We start from the raw sequence: 16,961 nt of genomic DNA on the forward strand, positions 1-16,961 counted from the left end.
ACTCCAGCAGCTTACTGTTGATTTCATTGCAAAAAAGAATTCGAGACACCCTCGATATATTGAACCAATTGGTACCAGACCCTTGACGTTGGAGCTGATAGTTCATTAACCCGCCCCGTCCCGACGACGTATGGGTACGTCACCACGATTTGCATTTGCCAGTCCCGGCGACGTACCAGTACGTCGTGCAATTGCAAGGTACCTAATTTGCACAATTTTCAATTTTTGCACGTGATTTTTCGTATGTATACACGGGACACCTTCCTCTATTCCTGTACAAGATACCAAGCAGGGACAATGCCTTACACTGCATAACCTCCCCCCTCCCCCCCTCACGCCATTGTCTTGGCAAAGGACCTGTTACCAGTGACCTGGCTAGTAAAGTTATTCAGGGCCAGAGTGATTCCCCAATCGATGACAATGTGGAGGACAATGTTTACATAGCATTAGAAGAAGAAACAGCCAGAAATAATGATCAGGTAGTGTGGCAAAAATAGGTCAGGTATGGTGATTAGTTAGTGAGTGAAACAATGCTTATAATGCCTTTATTACTGCTTGAAAACCAATATACTGTCATACTACATATACATTCGTACCAAGTAAATAAATAAATACCGTTTATGAGTGGATAAAATAGTTACCCTCCCATAGAACTCGTTTTCTTTGGTGCCAGCATGTTAGAAAACCCACTCAGGTAAGGAGGAACTCCTACCTGGATTGGGCACTTTAAACCTCAGGTGAGCGATTTCTCTATGAATTTTCGATGTTTCTCACCAAAAGCGAAGGTTTTAGCCAAAAAAAAAAAAATTCGAAAATACCTCGGGACTGGGGGATGTCGGAGGTGCTGAAAACCTCGGGACGTGACGGGTTAAACCCTAACACCATGCTGTTTGGAAATTTCCCAGGCATTGTGGGTTTTACTGAACAAAGATTGTTAAATATAGAGCTTCATGTCGCTGTACAGTTGTACACAACAATATACAGCTAGGTCTAAATGGTTCTTTCTCAATAAATGCTCTATTTATGGCCCCTTTCACGATGCTGGTCACCCAGAGACTGATGCCGCTTTCTGCAGGATGTGGAGGAGCATGGGGATGATTGTATTTACAGTAATCCCTCCAATAACCGATGTAATAGAGCCAAAGGCATGTTTGGAAACTGAGTTTGTCCAGGAATTGGGAAAATGCCTCCTGGACAGGTACTTATGGACCCTAACCCAGCCTAACTCAAAAAACCACCTACATAACTCCCTACCAGACATGCATAACACCTATTTAAGACCCTATTCACACTAATAAGGGACAGAAAACATGAAATAAATGAAAAGGAACCAGAGAATGAGGAATTAGAAACGAGTATGGAAAATATTTAGCAGTGTACAGGGTACTTACAACACATCCGTGGCTGTTGCGAAGATTAACCCACCTCCTCTAAGGCTCTGGCAGTGGTGAAAATGCTCTTGAAGCACGTACAGTAATCCAGTGTTATGCTGCACTTAATCTTTTGCACTGTGAATTACAGTATAACTGTTTAACACTGCACATTCTGTTCTTACTTGCGCCACGCCAATAACTTGCAACACGTCAGTTTGCACTTTGCACTTAATCCTTTGCACTCTGAATTCTATTTTCTTAACACTGCACAACACTGTAAATTCCCATGTGGTCTAGTGGTGAGGCATTGCAGTTTATTCACTGTTCATTCACAAAAATGAGCACATGCAGCAGCCTTTGTGATGAGCGTTTAGTCAGAACAGTAGTTACACGGGATTACACAGGAAAGCAAACAGCAACAGACCTTATGGTCCTTTCGAGGCTGCTTGTTACAAAGAAAACTATGACTACGAGATCTAACTCTACGTGCTGAAGGATAAGGATAGTAAAGCAAGAAGGCTACCCCCACCACCAAACCCTCCAGGAAAAAGTGAGAAAAACCACCATGCAGCATGGAAAAACTGACATGGAAATTTTATAGGAAACACTGGAAAGAAAAAGTCACATTCTATAATACTTTATCTATAAGCTACCCGATTGAGTAACCTGAAAGAGAAAGTAAACAAATAATATAATAGTTACGGCATGACATTATAAACCGGTACATTGAGTTAATGGGAAGTCTGTGGACATAACTTGGAAGCTACACACTGCACAGTGTGGATGTTTAGGGATGGTGCGGCAGCCTTGCCTGGTGCTTTTAAGGTAGGCAGCAGTCAATCAGGCCCTAGCTCCGTTCGCTCCACTGAGACAAGGAACTCTCCCATGTGGGACAAGTACACAAGTTTCATCCTGAAGCAGTGACCCCTGGTACGTTAAAAAAATCCTGATGGTGGTCACTTGACTAACAGGGACCCTCAGTGATCCACAGCCCATCACAGGTCGAAAGTAAGAGTAGTGACCGTTAACTCAGGGTTATCTGTGCAGATCCTAATCTGTGCTTATATTGCTTTGTTTGCATCGAATAAATTGAAAAATGTATAATGACGTGACGCGACACTATGTATGGATACGTTGTTTAAAGGATGTCTTGTAGACAAAAGGGGCATGAACTTACATGTACTGTAGCTATAAAAGCAAGTTATTCAGACAGAAAAAGAGTCAGCTGAGGATTCTCGTGCAAATACTTGTCTAATTTGTTTTTGAATGTCTCAGTTGAGACATCTGTTCCAGATATTTACAACTCTGTTAAAGAAGTATTTTGCTTCGTGGGATTTGAATCGCTTTCCCATAATTTTGCAGCCATTACTTCTGGTTTGACTCGACCGGTCTGTATCAAAATATTTATTCATGTCTAAGTTGTCATATCCCTTCATGATTTTGAAAACTTCAATAAGGTCCCCTCTTAACCTGCGCTTCGTTAGGCTAAATAATTTAAGTTCTTCAAGGCGTTCCTCATATGGTTTGTTTCTAAGTCGTGGTATCATTTTTGTGATTCTTTGCTGAATTTTCTCCAATTTTTCAATGTCCTTTCTGTAGTACGGAGACCAGAATTGCACACAATACTCAAGATGGGGGCGCACTAGCGACTTGTACAAGGCAAGTATGACTTTTTCCGATTTAAACTCGAAAGTTCTTCCAATAAAACCCACCAGCTTGTTTGCAATTTTAACTGCCTTGGTACATTGCTTGCTTGGTTTTAGTTCATTTGATATTATCACACCAAGATCCTTTTCATTGTCTGTACTTGATAGCTGAATATTGTTCATTTTGTAATTCGCATGGACGTTGTTACTTCCAATATGAAGTACTTTACATTTTTCTGTGTTGAATTTCATTTGTCATTTTTCTGCCCAGCTTGCTAAAGTATTAAGGTCATTTTGTAACTGCTGCCACTGTAATTTTGAAGTGACTTTACTGGTTATTTTAGTATCATCTGCAAATTTGGATACTTTACAGTTTAGACCCTCATCAATATCATTTATATAGATAATAAATAGTAACGGTCCAAGTACTGAGCCTTGGGGAACGCCGCTGATCACATAATGCCATTTGGATTCCTTTCCGTTTATCACAACTCACTGTTTTTGGTCTGAAAGCCAGTCTTGTAACCATTTTTGGGTATTTCCTTTTATTCCATGTGTTTCTATTTTTCTCATGAGACTGGGGAGGGGAGAGCAGGGGGCTGCCCTACAATATGTGAAAACACAGCTGTTCTTTGCTGCGCGCCAAGTTCAAAGAATGGTTGAAAAAAATGTCAGATTTTCTTTGCTTTTTTATGTTTTTTGGCCATTTTTGGGTTCCGAAGGCCTGGGCCCAAAATGCCCGGATACTGGGGTGTCTGGGAATTGGTCATCCGGTTATTACAGGGATTACTGTACCTAGTTGTGATGTACGGGATGTAAGCTACGCTTTGGGGGTCCTATCTCCGTGTCTCAGCCGGTCAAACTTAGCTTTAAACTCATTTAAGTTTTTGGACTGGATGATCTCTTTGTCTAGGCTATTCCACAGGTCAGTGCATCTACTATATATGGAGAACTGTATTTCCTGATATCCTTCAAGCAACTTGTCTTTTTCAGTTTCTTTCCATGTCCTCTTGTTGCTCCCCCATCCCATACAAGCAGATCTTCTCTGTCAGGTTTGTCTACACCCATTATGGCCCTGAACACCGCAATCTTGGTGCCCCTCTCTCTTCTTTATTCTAAGGAAGGCAGACCAAGTTTTTCTAGTCTTTCCTTGTACGACTGATCTGCCAGGCTTGGGACTGTTGTGGTTGATGTTGTTTGTATTCTCTTGATCTTGTTTATATCTTTATGTTGTGACCACACCTCTGCCACATATTCCAACCTAGGGTGGATCATAGCCACTATCAATATTTTCATCACCTCATCCATGTAATGAAATGCCACAGTTATGTTTGTCAGGAGTTTATATGTCTCTCTGACAATCTTGTTAATGTGTTTTTCGGGTGACAAATTATCCTGGACCAACACTCCCAGGTCCTTCTCTTGCTTTTTTGATTGGTTCATTTTCCATCGAATAATTCACTAATGGCGTCTTGGAACTTTTACTCATTTCCAGTATGTTGCATTTTTCTGCATTGAATTTCATTTCCCATACCCAGCTCCAATCTTAAATCCTGTACAGGTCTTCTTGCACCATTATACAGTTCTCTTCAGCTTCTACTTTCCTTATGATCTTTGCATTATCTGCAAACAGTCTTCCAGAACTGTTCATTCCATCCACCAGATCATTTATGTAAATCAGGAACATTGCAGGCGCCAGCACCAAGCCCTGCGGGACTCCACTTGTTACTTCTTTCCATCCTGACATGTCTTTTATTACTGTCCTCATCTGTCTGTCTCTCGTAAAGTCTCTCATCCACTCTAAGAGGTTCTCCTTCAGTCCTCCTATGTGCTCCAGTTTCCACATTAGTTGCTATGGGGTACCCTGTTGAAGACTTTCTGCAGATCTGAGTACACACAGTCTGCCAAACTATCTTTCTCCTTTAGCACATCAGTTGCCCTTGAGTAGAAGAGAAGCTCAACAGATTAGAGACACACGACCTTCTATTTCTGAATCCAAACTGGATTTCTGCCAAAATGTCCATCTCCTCCAGATATTTTATCCCTCTGTCTTTCAGTATTCTCTCGCACAGTTTTGCGACCATGCTGGTCAGGGACGCTGGTCTATAATTCAGGGGTTCTTCCTTATTCCCTTCTTTGTAGGTTCTTCCTTATTCCCTCCTTTGTAATTGGTACCACATTGGCCGTTTTATGTTCCTGGGGCACTTTCCCTTCTTCCAGAGAACACATAATTAAACATTGAATCTTGTCTGCCAGTTGTTCTCTTAATTCCTTTAGTATCTCCTCTAAGGCCCTGGGGCCTTCTTTACATCATGAGATTCCAATTTTTTATACACTTCCTGCACTTCCACTTTTATATCTTTTAACACTACATTTCTAGTCACTCCCTCCCTCTCCACAAAATAACTTTCTTTAGTGAAAACTGATTTGAAACTTCTGTTCATTATTTCAGGTTGCATTACTGCATCTTTGTAGACCTTTCCTTCTATTTTCAGCTTCTTGATTCCTTCCTTGTGTTTCAGTTTGCCATCTATAGTGACATGAGTAGAGTGGTGGCTGAACAGGGAGGCATTGACAGAAGTGTTAATGAACATTGCAGAGCCCTCAAGAACAACCTCTTGAGAGTTACTGATTCAGTGTGGTTGGACAAAGGGCCCTCCAGGACATAGAGTAACTTGATGGTGGTCAGATGAGGGTGTAGAAGCTGCAGTTAAGGAGAAAAGAAGGCTTTTCCAGGAATGGAAGAAGGGTGGTAACAAAGAGGAATGCTTGGCTGCCAAGTGTAGGGCTAAAAAAAGAGGTTTACACAGCAAAATCTGAGTCTCATAGACTTGTACTTGGTAACCTAAATAGTGTGGCAAGGAAGAATATGATATTTAAGGTGACAAATCAGATGAAAAGGAGAAGAGGGATATCATAGGTGAGCAGTGTGTGAAGAATGATAAAGGAAAGGTAGTGGTGAACAGTGGGGATATCAAAGACGCCTGGAGAGCACTACAACCGGTTGTTGAATGAGGAGTTTGACTGGGACAGGGAAGGTTTGGAGCCAGCATGTCCAGTGTCTGGTCCTTGGCCTTTGATTGATGCTGCTATTGTGAGCAGGGCAATAAGCAGGATGCAAGTGGGGAGGGCAGCAAGTGTGTCTTGGTTGACTGCTGATATGTTGAAAGCCTTAGGATATTTTGGAGTGGGGTTAGTAACTGTTATGAAAAATACATATATATATGGGTGTGTTGTCCCAGATGATTGGCTGAAGAGTGTAACTGTAAATGTGTACAAGGGAAAGAGTGATGCCCTTCATTCATTCATTGCCAGACGCCATGTATCCCAAACGGGGTGGCCAACGGCTTAGAGTTCATTGTTTTACAGGGAGGGGCACTAATCCTCCACCAACCCCACTTGACACCGGAAATTGAAACAGGAAATTCGTTTTCGTTTTTTCGTTTTCGTTTTTAAAGGCTCCAACATGCTTGCATGTGTCGGCCTTGGTCACCTAATGGCGGCTCTCCATGCTGCACGATCCATTGCAGCCTCCCTGTTCAGTCCCTTAACCCTAAGGTCACACTTAATGACCTCGTCCCATGTCTTTCTCGGTCTACCCCTCATAACCCCACCCCCAATATTAACACTTCTCACCTTCCTCACCCAACTATCATCCCCCATCCTCTCCACATGTCCAAACCACCTCAATCTACCTCTCCTCATCACAACACCAATACACTCCAGTCCCATCCTACCTCTCAACTCTTCCATTGTAAACCCAGCCCCTCCAGGCCTTGGACGCAAGGACACACTGCACATCCACCTAATCATTGTCATTTCTGTACGTCTGAGCCGGCGAATGTCTTCCTCTTTCACTGCCCAGGTCTCACTGCCATACAGCATTACACTCCTAACACACGCTGCATACAAAGACCCCTTAGCACGTAGGGAGAGCCCCCTCAATGTCAGGAGAGGCAAGAGCTCCCTGAACTTCTTCCAACCACTTCTCACCCTAGCCACAGAGCTAGCTCCAGCCCCACCTCCAGCACACAACATGTCTCCTAAATAACAAAACTCTTCCACACACTCAAGAGATTCACCAGCAAGTTCAATTCTTTCACGTCTGACGATCTCCACCTGCTCACCCCGGCACGCCGTACACATAAAATCAGCATTATCTCGCAGTCTACCTCTGATACCACTACATCTCTTATGCACCCATTTATCACACACACCGCACAAGATGGAATTACTTCCCACGCCCTTGTGGCAAACTGCACATGGCCACTCTCCCTCGCCTATTTGACAGTACCGCCACCAACCCTAGATATCATCACTTTTGTTTTATCTGCATTTACCCTTAAACCCTTTTGCCCCCATACCATCTCTCCACTTCCTAAACCTTTCCTCTGCCTCCCTTTCATTCTCTGCAATCAACACCAAATCATCAGCATACAACAACTCCCACGGGAGTCCGTTTCTAAAGTCACTTGAAAGGGCTTCAAGTACCATGATAAACAACATGGGACTCAAGACTGACCCCTGATGCACACCAACATTCACGGAAAACTCATCACCAAATCTCCATTCACTCTCACCTGGGTGTGAGCACCCACATACATGGCCATAACCACCCTAACCAGCCACTCCTCCAAGCCAAGCTTTCTCATTGCCCACTTCACCACCTCTCTAGGGACTCTGTCAAAGGCCTTTTCCAAATCAACAAAAACAAAATAAAGATCGCTTCTCCTACCAATATTTTTTTCCTGAAGCTGTCGAACAATGAATATGGCATCAGTGGTCCCCCTACCTGGCATAAACCCAAACTGCATCTCATCAATATTCACTCTTTCTCTAATCATACCTTCTAAAACTCTCTCCATTACCTTCATTATCTGATCTAAAAGCTTTATACCTCTATAATTCCCTCTTTCCAGGGCATCACCCTTCCCTTTATACACATTTACAATTACACTCTTCAGCCAATCATCTGGGACAACACACTCATAAATAATCCTATTTATCAGGTCAGTGACTAAACTCACCCCTATATCGCCTGAGGCCTTCAACATTTCGGCAGTCAATCCAGACACACCTGCTGCCTTCCCCACCCTCATCCTGCCTATTGCCTCACTCACAGTAGCAGTATCAATCAAAGGCCAAGGGCCAGACACTGGATCTGCTGGCTCCAAACCTTCCCTGTCCCAGTCAAACTCCTCATTCAACAACCGGTTATAATGCTCTCTCCATGCATCTTTAATATCCTCACTGTTCACCACTACCCTTCCTTCATCATTCTTCACACACTGCTCACCTATGATATCCCAATTATCCCTCTTCACCTGACCTGCCACCCTAAATATATTTTTCCTTTCCCCATGATTTAGGTTATCAAGTAATTGTCTCTGACTCAGACTTTGCCCTGTATACCTCTCTCCTAGCCCTACGCTTGGCAGCCAAATATTCCTCTTTGTTACCACCCTTCTTCCATTCCCGGAAAAGCCTTCTTTTCTCCTTAATTGCAGCTTCTACACCCTCATCCCACCACGAAGTTACTTTATGTCTTGGTGGTCCTCTTGTCCAGCCGCATGTTACATCAGTAACTCTCAAGAAATTGTTCTTGAGGGCTCTGTACTGTTCATAAAGCTTTTGGACCAGTTAATGAAGAAAATGGAGAGAGTTCTAGAAGGTATGATTAAAGAAAGAGTGAATATTGATGAGATGCAGTTTGAGTTTATGTCACGCAAAGGGACCACTGATGCCATATTCATTGTTTGACAGCTGCAGGAAAAATATATAGGAAAGAAAAGGGAACTTTACTTTGTTTTTGTTGATTAGGAAGAGGCCTTTGACAGAGTCCCTAGAAAGGTGGTGTAGTGGGCAAAGAGAAAGCTTGGGATTGAGAAGTGGCTGGTTAGGGTGGTTATGGCCATGTGTGTGGGTGCTCGCACCTAGGTAAGGGTGAATGGGGATTTTAATGATGAGTTTTCCGTGAATGTTTGTGTGCATCAGAGATCACTCTTAAGCCCCTTGTTTATAATGGTACTTGGTGGGAGGAGGCTGTAGCACGGGCCAAACAGGGTTGTACTCTCGAGGGGAATGGGAATGCTGGTGATAGGGAGGGCTGGAGTTCCTGTTTCACTAGCTACCTAACCATCCCCCTTTGCTGACCTTTTCAGTGTGACAGTAACATGGAGAACAGACCAACATACTCTCCCAAACATTTCCTCTAACTGTCTTATGCACTACACCACATGCGCTTTACATTTCACACAACGTATCCCACTACATTACAGGGGTTGATGCCAGCAATGGCATGCGGCCAGAAAACTTTGCCCTCACTACCTAGTGGCGGACTTTTTTTTGGGGGGGGGGGCAGCGTGACGGGGGTTCCGCTGGCGTAGGTCATGAGTCCAGGGCGAGATGGAGCTCGAACCTGTGCTAGAGGGTACAGGGCATTGCGGTTCCCAGGCTGCCCTTCCACCCAGTAGAGAGGGGCCCAAACCTGGGAGCAGTGCCCTAGGCGGCTGCCCTATCAGTGGGTGCATAATGGCGGGGCAGTTCCAGTGCCAAGGCGCGCTTGGAGGGTGTCCCTGCAGCTGTCCTGGCAGGATGCCCCAAGGCCACTACCACAGCCAGTGGTAAGCTGGTGGGCTAGGGGTTTCAGATCCATTGCCTGGACCTGGGACTGTGCAGTGAGTGGGGCCTGTGGTATGTCTACCCCCTTTATTATTACCAGCTATGACGGAATACAAGAGTAAGCTTCAAAGCAAGCCTGAGGACATTAAATCACCCAGGGGGATGAGAGTGGATTCCTGGAATGTAGGAAGTTTGAGGGGAAGAGCAGGGGATGTCGTTGAGTCATTCAGTAGGAGGTGGGTGGATGTTCCATGTTTGCAGGAAGTCTGGTACAGGGGGGGACAGACAGATATGGGGGTGTAGGTGTGTTGGTTGTGGAGAAATGGGTGAAATATGTTATGAATGTTATGACGGTAAGCAATAGGATATTGGTAGTGAAAATTTTGTTCGGTTGAATGATGACTACAATTATATCAGCATATGCTCCATGGGCAGGTTTGGACGTGGTAGAGAAGGCTAGATTTTGGGATGACTTAATATGTTTAGTAGGTTGTATTAGGGATGATGAGGTAGTGGTTTTGGGAGGGGACTTAAATGATCATGTAGGTGAAGCAGCTCAAGGTTAAGAAGGAGTACATGGAGGATGTGCATATGATATAAGGAATGGGGAAGGGGAAAGGATACTCAAGTTTGGGGAGGCAATGAACATGATTGTGTGCAACACACATTTTATGAAAAGAGAGTGTAGGTTGATTATGTACGAGTCTGGGGGAAATAGCAGTCAGATAGATTATTTTCTGGTCAGGAGGGCTGATGGGAGGTTAGTGAGGGAGGTTAAAGTTATAGGAAGCGAAGAGTGTATGCAGCAGCACAAACTATTGATTTCTGACATGGTAGTTAAAGAACGAGTGATGAAAAAGAGGACTTATGTACCTAGGAGGAAAATTTGGAAGCTGGAAAACCAAGCAGTAAGGGATGCTTTCTATAGCGAGATGAGGAGAGTGGTGGCTGAACAGGGAGCCGTAGACAGAGGCGCTAATGAACAGTACAAAGCCCTCAAGAACAACCCCTTGAGAGTTACTGATGTAATATGCAGTTGGACGAGAGATTCCACCAAGACATAAAGTAACTTGGTGGTGGGATGAGGGTGTAGAAGCTATAGTTAAGGAGAAACAAAGGCTTTTCCGAGAATGGAAGAAGGGTGTTACCAAGGAGAAATACTTGACTGCCAAGCGTAGGGCTTGAAGAGAGGTATACAGGGCGAAGTCTGAGTCACAGAGACTTTTACTTGATAACCTAAATCATATGGAAAGGAAAAATATTATATTTAAGGTGGCAAATCAGATAATGAGGGATAATTGGGATATTATAGGTGAGCAGTGTGTGAAGAGTGATGAAGGAAGGGTAGTGGTGAACAGTGGGGATATTAAAGATGCATGGAGAGAGCATTATAGCCAGTTGTTGAATGAAGAGTTTCGCTGGGACAGGGAAGGTTTGGAGCCAGATCCAGTGTTTGGCCCTTGGCCTTTGATTGATGTTGCTACTGTGAGTGAGGCAATAGGCAGGATGCAGGTGGGGAAGGCAGCAGGTGTGTCTGGGTTGACTGCTGAAATGTTGAAGGCCTCAGGAGATGTAGGGGTTAGGTTAGTCACTGACCTGTTACAAATGATTATAAATTATATGAGTGTGTTGTCCCAGATGATTGGCTGAAGAGTGTAATTGTAAATGCGTACAAAGGGAAGGGCGATGCCCTGGAAAGAGGAAATTATAGAGGTATAAAGCTTTTAGATCAGATAATGAAGGTAATGGAGAAAGTTCTAGAAGGTATAATTAGAGAAAGAGTGAATATTGATGAGATGCAGTTTGGGTTTATGCCAGGCAGGGGGACCACTGATGCCATATTCATTGTTCAGCAGCTGCAGGAAAAATATATTGGAAAGAAAAAGGATCTGTATATTGTTTTTGTTGATTAGGAAAAGGCCTTTGGCAGAGTCCCTAGTGAGGTGGTGAAGTGGGCATTGAGAAAGCTTGAGTTGGAGGAGTGGCTGGTTAGGGTGGTTATGGCCATGTACAGCATGTGGGTGCTCGCACCCAGATAAGAGTGAATGGAGATTTGAGTGATGAGTTTTCCGTGAATGTTTGTGTCCATCAGGGGTCAGTTTTGACTCCCATGTTGTTTATAATGGTACTTGAAGCCCTCTCACTTGACTTCAGAAATGGATTCCCGTGGGAGATGGTGTACTCTGATGATTTGGTGTTGATTGCAGAGAATGAACGGGAGGTGAAAGAAATATTTAGGAAGTGGAGAGATGGTATGGGGCACAAGGGCTTAAGGGTAAATGCAGATAAAACAAAAGTGATGATATCTAGGGTTGGTGGTGGTACAGTCAAAAGAAAAGGGAGAGTGGCCACGTGCAATCTGCCACAAGGGCGTGGGAAGTAATTCCATCTTGTGTGTGATAAATGGGTGCACAAGAGATGTAGTGGTATTAGAGGTAGACTGCAAGATAATGCTGATTTTATGTGTGCAGCATGTCGGGGAGAGCAGGTAGAGATTGTCAGGCGTGAAAGGATTGAACTTGCTGGTGAGTCTCTTGACTGTGTGGAAGAGTTTTGTTACTTGGGAGACATGTTATGTGCTGAAGGTGGGGCTGGAGCTAGCTCTTTGGCTAGGGTGAGAAGTGGTTGGAAGAAGTTCAGGGAGCTCTTGCCTCTCCTGACATTGAGAGGACTATCCCTATGTGCTAAGGGATCTTTGTATGCAGCATGTGTTAGGAGTGTGATGCTGTATGGTAGTGAGACCTGGGCGGTAAAGGAAGAGGATATTTGCAAGCTCAGACATACAGAAATGACAATGATTAGGTGGATGTGCAGTGCATCCCTGTGTGCAAGACCTGGGGGGGTAGTTGGGTTTACGATGGAAGAGTTGAGAGGTAGGATGGGACTGGAGTGTATTGGTGTTGTGATGAGGAGAGGTAGATTGAGATGGTTTGGACATGTGGAGAGGATGGGGGATGATAATTGGGTGCAAAAGGCGAGAAGTATTAATATTGGGGGTGGGGTTGCGAGGGGTAGGCCAAGAAAGACGTGGGACGAGGTCATTAAGTGTGACCTTAGGGTTAAGGACCTGAACAGGGAGGCTGCCATAGATCAAGCAGCATGGAGAACTGCCATTAGGTGACCAAGGCCAACGCATGCAAGCATGTTGGAGCCTTCAAAAATGAAACTAAACGTGAAACAAACGAAGCCCTCTCATGTGACTTCAGAAATGGACTTCCGTGGGAGATGTTATATGCTGATGATTTGGTGTTGATTGCAGAGAATGAAAGGGAGGTGGAGGAAAGATATAGGAAGTGAAGAGATGGTGTGGGGCACTAGGGCTTGAGAGTAAATGCAGATGAAACAAAAATGATGGTATCTAGGGCTGGGGGCGTTACTGTCAATGTACGGGGAGTGGCCATGTGTGATTTGCCACAAGGGCATGGGAAGTAATTCCATCTTGTGCTGTGCTGTGATAAGTGGGTGCATAAGAGATGTAGTTGTATTAGAAGTAGATTGTGAGATAATGCTGATTTCTTGCATGTGGTGAGTCTGGGAGAGCATGTCAAGATTGCCAGGCGTGAAAGGATATGAACTTGCTGGTGAGTCTCTTGAATGTGTTGATGAGTTTTGTTGTCTGGGAGACATGTTATGTGCTGGAGGCAGGACTGGACCTTGCTCTGTGGCTAGAATGAGGAGTGGTTGGAAGATGGTCAGGGAGCTGTTGCCTCTCCTGACGTTGAGAGGGCTATCCCTTCATGCTAAGGGATCTTTGTGTGCGGCATGTGTTAGGAGTGTAATGCTTTATGGTAGTGATACCTGGCAATAAAGGAAGAGGATATTTGCAGGCTCAAACATACAGAAATAGCAATGATTAGGTGGATGTGCGGTGAGCCCCTGAGTGCGAGGCCTGGGGAGGGGCTAGGTTTACAGTGGAAGAGTTGAGAGTTAGGATGGGTCTGGGTGATAATTGGGTGCAGAAAGTGAGAAGTGTGAATGTTAGGGTAGGGTAGCAAGAGGTAGACCGAAAAAGACCCGGGATGAGGTCAGTGAGCTTGACCTCAGGTATAAGGGACTGAATAGGGAAGCTGCCAGAGATCAAGCAGCGTGGGATCAAGCAGCGTGGAGAGCTGCCATTAGGTGACCAAGGCCTATGCATGCAAGCATGCTGGAGCCCTCAAAAATTAAATGAAACGAAACAAAACCTATTAAACAGTTTAGGTTCTTCCTTACATTTGTCAGTTACACCTCTTTCAAAGTTTCTTTCTTCCTCTGCGGATTCCTGTATGCTCAAGTTCGTTTGTACTCTTCCTTTGTTTTATTATTGCCTTTTTTTCTCCATTTGTTCCATACTGCATCCATTTCTTTTTTTAGTTATCATACACTTTTTGTTGAACCAATCCTTTTTCCAGTTTTCTTTCTCATTAACTCTTGGCACACACCCAAGTTATAAAATCCTAGAAAGATAACCCACTTCTTCTCTGTCTCTCTTGTTTCTGTGAATTCTCTCCAATCCAGTTCTTTGAAAAATTTTCTTAAAAGGGAGTTGACGGCAGCACCAGCCAGTCAGCGTGGTACTCCCAAAGGGAATGGGAGTGCTGGTGATAGGGAAAGCTGGTGCTACTAGACCATCCCCCTTTGCTGACCTTTCCAGTGTGACACTAACATGGAAAGTGATCAGCATACTCTCCTAAACACTTTCCTCTAACTATATCATGCACTACTCAACATGTGCTTTACATATCAAATAACATATCCCAATACATCTTGGGTTGATGCCAACAAGGGCATGCAGCCAGAAAACTTTGTCCTCACTACCTAGTGGTGGATCTGTTGTGGGAAGGCATGATGAGGGCTCCGCCAGCATAGATTTTGGTGGCGGGATGGGATGGGGTTCAAAACCTGTGCTAGAGGGCACAGGGCATTGCAGTTCCCAGGCTGCCTCTTCTGCCCAACAGACAGGGGCCCGAACCTGGGAGTAACGCCCCAGGAGGCTGCCATATTGATGGGTGTATAATGGCAGGGCAGTTACAGTGCCAAGGCACACTTGGAGGGTGTCCCTGGGGCCACTGCTACACCCACTGGTTACGGCTGGTGGTCTGTGGGTCCCAGATTCCATGCCTAGGCCTGGGGCAGTGTAGGTGGGTGGGGCCTGTGATATGTCTTTCCCCATTACTTTTTCTCATCACATTTTGACAAGAGAGAAACTGGAAATTCTAAGCAAGCCTGAGGAAACTAAATCACTCTGGGGGATCCGAGTGACATCATGGAATGTGGAAAGTTTGAGGGGTAGAGCAGGGGAAGAAGTTGAGGCATTTGATAGGAGATGGGTGGATATGGGATGTGTGCAAGAAGTCAGGTATAGGGGAGGATCAGCCAGAATGATTGCTGGGAGGGAGGGATGTGTCAAGTTGTTGTGGTACGGTCGTGCAGATGGATATGGTGGTGTGGGTGTGTTAATTAAGGAGAAATGGGAGGAATATGTCATGAATGTAATGAGTTGGTGAAAGAATCATAGTAAAAATTTTGTGTGTTGGGGTTATGTTTGCATTTATATTGGCTTATGCTACACTGGCGGGCTTGGATGAGGTAGAGAAGGATAGATTATGGGATGATCTAATATGTGTAGTAAGTGGTATGGGGGATGATGAGATTGTAGTTTTGGGAGGGGACTTAAATAATCATGTGGGTGAAGCAGCTCAAAAATATGAAGGAGTACATTAGGGATGTGCATATGATATAAGACATGAGAAAGGGGGAAGGATACTTGAGTTTGGGGAGGCATTGAACATGATTTTATGCAACACACATTGTAGGAAAAGAGAAAATAGGTTGATTGCATATGAGTCTGTGGGAAATAGCAGCCAGACCGACTATTTACTGGTCAGGGGGGCTGATAAGAGGTTAGTGAGGGATGTTAAAGTTGTAGGGAGCAAAGAGTGTGTCCTGCAACACAGGTTATTGATATGTGACATGGTGTCTAAGGAATGGGTGATGAAAAAGAGGATCTATGCACCTAGGAGGAAAATATGGAAGTCGAAAACCCAAGCAGTAAGGGATGCCTTCTATAGTGAGATGAGTAGAGTGGTGGCTGAACAGGGAAACATTGACAGAAGAGCTATTGAACAGTACAGAGCCCTCAAGAACAACCCCTTGAGAGTTACTGATTCAGTGTGTGGATGGACAGGGGGCCCCCCCCAAGACATAAAGTAACTTGGTGGTTGGATGATAGTATAGAAGCTGCAGTTAAGGAGAAAAGAAGGCTTTTCCAGGAATGGAAGAAGGGTGGTAACAAAGAGGAATACTTGGCTGCCAAGTGTAGGGCTAGAAGCAAGGTTTACAGGGCAAAGTCTGAGTCTGAGAGACTTTTACTTGAAAATCTGAATAGTGTGGAAAGGAAGAATATGATATTATGAGAGAGGGGGGTGTGAGCTGGGAGCAAGGCAGTGAAATGGTGGGAGACAGGGCGACATGGAGACGATTTGTTTGTGGCCACCCCATACGGGATTAAGGCATCTGGCAATAGATAGAGATAGATAGGTGACAAATCAGATGAAGAAGGAGAATAGGGATATCATAGGCGAGCAGTATTTGAAGAATGATGAGGGAAAGATAGTAGTGAACAGTGGGGATATTAAAGATGCCTGGAGAGAGCACTACATGAGGTTATTGAATGAGTTCGACTGGGACAGGGAAGGTTTGGAGCCAGCAGATCCAAGTGTCTGGCCCTTGGCCTTTGATTGGCACCGTTGCTGTGACCAGATAATAGGCAGGATGTGGATGGGGAAGGCAGCAGGTGTGTCTGGATTGACTGGTGAAATGTTTAAAGCCTCAGGAGATATAGGAGTGGGGTTAGTCACTGATTTGATAAATATGATTATATGTGAGTGTGTGGCTGAAGAGTATAACTGTAAATGTGTACAAAGGGAAGGGTGCTGCCCTTGAAAGAGGAAATTATAGAGGCATAAAGCTTTTGGACCAGATAATGAAGGTAATGAAGAGAGTTCTAGAACATATGCAGTTTGGGTTTATGTCAGGCAAAGAGACCACTGTTGCCACATTCATTGTTCAACAGCTTCAGGAAAAATATATAGGAAAGAAAAGGGAACTGTACTATGTTTTTGTTGATTTGGAGAATGCCTTTGACTGAGTTACTAGAGAGGCGGTGGAATGGGCAAAGAGAAAGCTTGGGATCGAGGAGTGGCTGGTTAGGGAGGTTATGGCCATGTATGTGGGTGCTCACACCTAGGTAAGGGTGAAGGGAGATTTGATTGAGGGGTTTTCCATGAATGTTGATGTGCATCAGGGGTCAGTCTTCAACCCCTTGTTGTTTATTATGGTA

The 16,961-nt window shown here is 44.4% G+C and overlaps 1 protein-coding gene across 1 annotated transcript in view; it reads left to right on the plus strand.

Annotated features, from left to right (window-relative positions):
* LOC145418401 (acid ceramidase-like) overlaps window positions 1-16,961 on the plus strand; it is a 219,021-nt gene that overhangs the window by 127,757 nt on the left and 74,303 nt on the right. The gene's annotated exons all lie outside the window — the stretch shown is intronic.

The sequence above is a fragment of the Coenobita brevimanus genome, chromosome 114, assembly GCF_032717465.1.
Source record: "Coenobita brevimanus isolate Jiangsu-jjx chromosome 114, ASM3271746v2, whole genome shotgun sequence".
NCBI classification, from domain to species: Eukaryota; Metazoa; Arthropoda; class Malacostraca; order Decapoda; family Coenobitidae; genus Coenobita; species Coenobita brevimanus.